Here is a 7,088-nt window from a genome sequence, read left to right as displayed (position 1 = left end):
AGAACGAGTATGAGTGAATGTTTATTTCTTGGGAGATGTAAGATATAATTATAAGGTTTCAAGGCCTTAGGATCCATGTAATAAGACTGGTAATATGATATAAAATAACGGGTTTGTTCAAATATATGATGATAATAATAATAATGTGACACCTTGCTTGATATTCCAAATATTTTGTAAATATTCGGTGTTAAGGAATATCGTGATATAATCAACCTAACAAAATTTGTCATAATAACGGTTAATATCTAAATATTCCTTTTATTAAATGTGTCTTGGAATATTTCCTAAATACTTTAAGTTGATGAGACTTAATGAACTTTATTTGAGTACACCCGTCAACACATCTATTGGATTGGTAAATAACTAAAAGTTAAGTACATAGTAAATTTTTCATTTTGATGTCGAATATATTTACATACAATAATCAATTAGAAAAATATATTAATTAAAATCTTTAGTTGATCCTCGTATTTGTTCTGAAATCTCAATTCGGTCATTAGATTTTAAGTAGTTTCAATTGGATCCCTTGTTTTGAAAATATATAACAGATATGCTCAAATTGTTAATATTATTTAAATGATTAATCATGGTGCACAATAAAAATGATGCATAAACTTTTTTGACGTGGAATTTAATTTTCGTTATTTGCAAAGCTTAGAAGAGAGAAAAAGGATTTCAACATGAGCAGAGTTAGGGATTTCAACAATAGATATGGGTTTCAACCAAAATAGAGTTAGGGATTTTGAAACATTGTGAAAGGAGAAGGGAAGAAGGAAAGAAAGAAAAAAAAGGCCACAATTGTGAGATAAAAGAATAGGAGAGTGTGAGAACCGAGTAGTCAAAACAGGGGTTGTGTTCTTTGTGAATTTTTCTAATCTTGAGAGAAGAGTTGATTGTATTAGCTTTAATTTATTTGGAGGTCCCTATTTCTGCATATTCGTGTCAATTAGGTTCCTGTATTTTGAAGTAGCACAATTGGGTCCCTATTTATGTAAAATTGAATCAATAAAGTTTCTAGCATTAAATTTTGTGGATGGCGTGGCATGGTGCGGTAGCCTTTCATAACCACGTGGCACATAAAGACGTCAATAGGTGGACTTAAATGATTTTTTAATTTAAAAAAACTTTAAAATATGGTAAATGTAATAAAAACACATAACGTTAATGTTATTTCTAGAAATCAAATTAAAGGTATTAGGGTTCGTGGGTTAATCATTGTGGTTCGCAATTGGGGAACATTGGATTTTAGTGAGAAATTAGGTTTACATAAAGTTTCGTTGTAGGAAATTATGGTCATCTACCGGTGGTTTTCGCGTGAAAAGCTTTGGCAAAGTTTGTTGCAGGTGAAGCACGTGTAGAGGTTAGTATATTTTGGTTTTTTGACAATGTTGCATGGACAATTATTTCGTTGTTACTTTTAATGTGGTCCCCCATGTTTGAAGTGGTGATGTAGTCCCCCGTGTTTGAAGTGTTGTCGGAGTGTGCTTTTGAATCATGTTCTGTTAAAGTGGTGTTGCAATGTGGTCCCCCATCTTTGTTTCTTTTGCTTTTAATTTTGTTTAAGTTTTGTTGTTGTTGGTGTTTGTGTGTATAATTGAAGCATGTTTTGCTAAAAGTTTTTTGTATATAAGTCAAACACTTTCTCTGTTGCGGTTTTATAGGATAAATCTTGTTATAATTTTGAATAATTTTAGTTGTCGTTGGCCCTGTTATTATTTTATAGGATAAATATTGTTATTCTGTTGAGCATGGAGGATCATTTTGAAGTTTTTTTCCACCATGGAGGGAAGTTCTTCAATGATGGGCCACTTAAGTATGAGGGGGAAAGTACAACTTTATTTTTTGACCCAGACATGTGGAGCTACTTCCTTGTTGTCAGCGTAGTAAAAGGACTTGGATATGATGGGTTTAAGGAGTTATGGTATTCTGTAGGGGGGTTTGTGTTAGATAATAGGTTAAAGCCTTTTTGTGATGATAGAGGAGCCATGCACATGATTAACTTAGCTAGGTTAAATGGTGAGGTTCATCTATTTGTTGTTCACCTAGTCTCTGAACCTGAGGTCATACACTTGTTAGAAAATGTTCCTCATAATATAGGTGAAGTAGAAGTTGAAAATGTGATGTCTGATAGTGGTGAGACTGTAGGTATTGGTCAGGTTGAGTGTGAAAAGGAAGGTGATGGTCAGTGTGAACAGCAAGGTGATGGTGAGTGTGAAAAGGAAGGTGATCACTAGTGTGAACAACAAGGTAATGGTGAGTGTGAAAAGGAAGGTGATCGTCAGTGTGAACAACAAGGTGATGCTAAGTGTGAACAACAGACTGAAATAATAGGTGAGGTGAATGACGTGGAAGTTGAGAGAGGTGAAGTTCATGATCAAGGTGAGGAGGGTGACTGTGAAGAAAGTGTTCATGTTTCAGAAGAAAGATGTGAGGGTGATGGTGTTGTTGAAGGTGAAATTGAAACAGAGTTTGATGTGGGTGAGTGTGAAGGAGATGATGCTAATGTTCGTAGTTGGAGTTCTAGTGGTGAGGATGCCAATGTTGATGGCAATCTTCATGTTAATGATGACTGTATGGAAGACCTGGTTGACTATGATATAGAAGACGAGGTAGGAGATGGAAATTGCTTTGGTGATATAGAAGTTGATGTGGAATATGATGGAGCATCATGGAGTCAGATGTCCGATAGTGATGTTGATGATGGCATAAATACTGATGATGATAGAGGTTTTTCCGATGATGAATGGGAATCCGAACAATTAGTTAGTGGAGTAGAAAGTGATGGAAAAGATGATGAAGAAGAGAGTTACTGCAAGTTTGTAACATTTACTATGCCTAAATCAATGGCGAATTACAAGTGGGATTTGGGCACTTATTTTGCTAAGAAGCAAGATTTGTTGGATGCCATAAAAACCTATGCAGTAGAAAATGGTAGAAATATAAGATATCTTAAAAATGATAAGAAGAGAATTAGGGCAAAATGTATGGGTGCTAAAGGAAAGTGCCCATGGATGGCATATTGTGCTTATATGAATGCAATACATACGTGGCAAATAGGGACTATTGTTGACAACCACAGTTGTAGTAGAGAACAAAAAGTCAAATTACTTAATGCAAAATGGTTGAGTAAGAGGTTGGAGAAAACTGTTAGAGAAAATTCCAAAGTTAAGGGAGTGGAAATTGTTGAGAAGATAAATAGAAAGTAGAATGTAGGTGTATCTAGATCCATGCCTTATAGGGCAAAAGCCATTACTTCAGACCATGTTGATGGGTCTTTCAAAGAGCAATATAAAAGGATCTATGATTATGCGAATGAGGTCCTAACTCGCAATCCTAAACCCACAGTGAAGGTAAAAGTTGAAGAAAATAAGGGTAGAAATATATCAGGAGGTTTTATGTTTGTCTGAAGGCCTGGAAGGACAGTTTCGTGTCTTGTAGGCCAATTATAGGGCTAGATGGTGCATTTTTGAAAGGAAAATAAGGTGGTGAATTGTTAACTGCTTTTGGAAGAGACACAAACGACCAAAAGCTACCTGTTGCATATGTCGTTGTGGAAGTAGAGAACAAGGATGCGTGGAAATGGTTTATGGAACTCTGGTTGAAGACCTCGGTGGGGAGCCAGTGCATCATGGACATTCATATCAGACCAACAAAAGGTAATTTAAATAAGACCTCTAACAATGCATATGCCTTTTTCCTCAATATGTTTATTTACATTGTTATTGAAATAAGACCTCTAACAACGCTGAATAATATGAAATAACAGGGCTTAATGCCAGCTATTCAAGAAGTGGTTCCTAGAGTTGATCAACGATTTTGTGTTAGGCCCCTATACGCTAATTTTAGAAAAAAAAAATTCCCTGGAAAGCAGCTCAAGCGGTTGATATGGAAGGCAGCTACAGTAGCCAATCCACAAACATGGGAAAACGAAATGAGAAATGTAAAAGAGGTCAACAATGAAGCTTTTAAATACCTGATAAAAATACCTCCCAAGTTTCTTTTTTAATATATGTTGTGTTTGATGCAATTCATACTTCTAATATTTCATAACCTGATACTAATATATCAGAACCTGTTACAATGTAGATACTAGTCACAATCAAGGTTTACCACCACATCTAAATGTGATACATTGGTAAACAACATGTCAGAGGCATTCAACAGTGTTATGGTACACACAAGGTCTAAGCCAATCATAAGCATGTTGGAGGAGATCCGGCTTTACTTGATGAAGAGATGTGCAACAAACAGAATAAAAAGTGAATCATTGTCTAGGGTCATTTGTCCTAAAATCAAGACTATACTTAATAAGGAGTCCCAGTTAACTAAGTTTTGGATTCCTATGTATGCTTAATATTTTAATTTTTAACATGTGATTTCAAATGTCAAGCTTCTGAATAATATTTCTATTTTTGCAGCTGGTTAGTAGAGAAGTTGTTTGAAGTTCTTCATGTGTCCCAAGTTGGGGACAAATTTGTAGTTGATATAGACAAATATGAATTTACATGTAGGAAATAGGCTATCACAGGCATTCCATGTTGCCATGTGTTGGCTTCTATGAAGTTTCTGAATTTAGATGCAGAGGACTTCATACCTTGTTGGTTTAGGAAGGCAACATATCAAGAAATATACTCTTCAATTGTGTATCCAATAAATGGTAACAACATGTGGCAAATTACAACATATAATGATGTATTTCCTACAAGAAAGAGAACATTGCCAGGGAGACCAAAGAAGAAAAGGAGGTTGCAAGAATGGGAGTTGATCAGGGACGATACAAGAATGAGGAAGGGTGGTTTACACAAAAGATGTGGCATTTGTAGGCAAATGGGTCACAACAGAACTTCTTGCCAGAAATTAATCCAAGAACCAGTTGTCAACACTGACCAAACACAACAAAGTAACCCAGCAAATGAACCAATCATGCCATCAGCAAATGAGGGTCAAGCATAGGCGGGGATTACTTAATGTTTATCTGACTGCATTGAACAATTGGAAAAGAGGATCAAGCATATTTTTGTGAACAGTTTCAGCACTTTATTTTTACAATTCTGAACAATTTCAGCACTTTATTATTTACAATTTTGAACACTTTTGTAATCTTTGTGACTTACTTTATGGAATGCAAAGGAATGTTATGTCAGTGACTTTCTTCCTTTGCCCTCTACTTTTCATGGGTCTCTCAAATCTTTCTATAGTGTTGAGCTCTTCTTGACTGCACCATTTTTTTACCAATTTTATTTACTTGTTTGTTATGTTAATAATTTGATTGTTGGAGTTGTTAATGGTGAACCCTTTGAGCCAAATTTTTCATATTTGAAGTTGTTTCGGTCCATCCTTTGAACTGAGACTTCTTACAACTCCAGAGATTGTGAGAAAAAGTTTGTTCCAATTGCATTTCTTTTTCTATATATTTGCAGTACTTGGCTCTGGTTTATATTTGTGTGTGTGTGTTATTTTCCTGTTAAATTATCTTGAGTTTCTCCTGTTGATTGGTTTGAGCTGGCATGCTAGTATATTTAAGTCGCTACATACCATTACAATAAGTTTAATATGTATATTTGATTCACAAGGAAAGGAGAAAAGAGAAGTTTACTGATAACTATTAGATGTTGTATATTCTACTCTTATGAATACATCTCTTCTCTTCTCATCTCATAGACTTTCATCACACATCAGATTAAAGTTTGCTTTTGTGACTTACTTTTGTGACTTTGCTTGACCTTCATTGTCAGATTAAAGTTTCATTTGGTCCTCATCAACATCATACAACATTACCATTAAAACATATCATATTAAAGTTTCGTTCACTTAAGAAACAACTCTTCATTTTATTAAAATCGAACAAACCTAAAACAAAGTTATAACAAATCATCCCATTCTCATCAACATTGAAACTAAAATCATCTCTATGACACATATAAGACAAGCCAACAATATCAACACCTTCATCCACTTTTGAACAATGAACACTGATTTCTGTAAATTAACTATCATTTTCCTAGTACTCTCCATTTCTTCACTGTTCACCAAAGTTTCTTGTTTCCTTCACTCTTCACATAGCTACCACTTTCGTCGCTTCCAACATCAGTGCACCATGTGAAGAAGTTGCAACCATCGTCTTCAACACCATTTTATAAAGACAACTGTCAATGACAATGTCGTGTTCTCAGAAACAGTACCACTAATTAATTAGGTTGAATCTAACATACCTTATACTTGGAGCATCCCCAAAATTACTTGCCTTGATTCTTCATAGTTTTGGCAGTTCTCACCACAGATCTCTATCCACAGTGGCAAATCGGTGAAGAAACAAAAGGGTTTTCCTTCCGTCTACATGTCGACGAACAGCAAGAGTGCTCCTTCGACATCCTCATCGAAGAAGAACAACTACAAGCTTGATCACCACCACACCCACCCGCGTCGCAAATAATACTGGACCAACAGCTAAAGCACCCTTTTCGCACCCTTTTCTATTAGGGATTTTGAGCTTCAGATTCAGGGATTTAATGAAATCCAAAGAAAGTTTATGTGCCACGTGCTTGTGAAAGCACCCTTTTCATTTAAGTCCACGTAATGACGTCTTTATGTACCACATGGTTATGAAATGCCACCTTGCCATGCCACTAGGCAATACTTTTAACACCGTCCACAGAATTTAACGCTATGGACTTTATTGATTCAATTTTACATAAATAGGGACCCAATTGTGCCACTTCAAAATACGGGGACCTAATTGACACGAATATGCAGAAATAGGGACCTCCGAATCAATTAAACTATTATACAACTTTCAAAAAAAAGAAAATATATTTTATACCAACACTAAACATATAACTGAGACTATTGTATTAATGAAGATATTACATATCCTTCACCAAATAGGAGATTTAAGGGACGATGGTGTCTTTTAGGATTGTTCATAAAGAGCACAATTGACAGGGTATTTACACTATTCAAATTGAAATAGAATATGATTATTATACACTTTTATTCAAGGATAAATACACCCAAAAGTTGTGCTCTTACACCTAAAACAATTTTTCATGGCCACGAATGAGTTATGAGTTGGTCATTCCTCAAAC

General features: G+C 35.2%; 1 pseudogene; it reads left to right on the top strand.

Moving 5' to 3' along the window:
* The first annotated feature begins 1,751 nt into the window (after positions 1-1,751).
* On the top strand, positions 1,752-4,956 carry LOC148205152 (uncharacterized; annotated as a pseudogene).
* Positions 4,957-7,088: the final 2,132 nt, after the last annotated feature.

Source organism: Vigna umbellata, chromosome 1, assembly GCF_029865625.1.
Source record: "Vigna umbellata cultivar VRB3 chromosome 1, Vumbellata_1.0, whole genome shotgun sequence".
Taxonomy (NCBI): Eukaryota; Viridiplantae; Streptophyta; class Magnoliopsida; order Fabales; family Fabaceae; genus Vigna; species Vigna umbellata.
The sequence above is the reverse complement of the archived record's forward strand: the minus strand, read 5'-3'. Positions and strand labels throughout refer to the sequence as shown.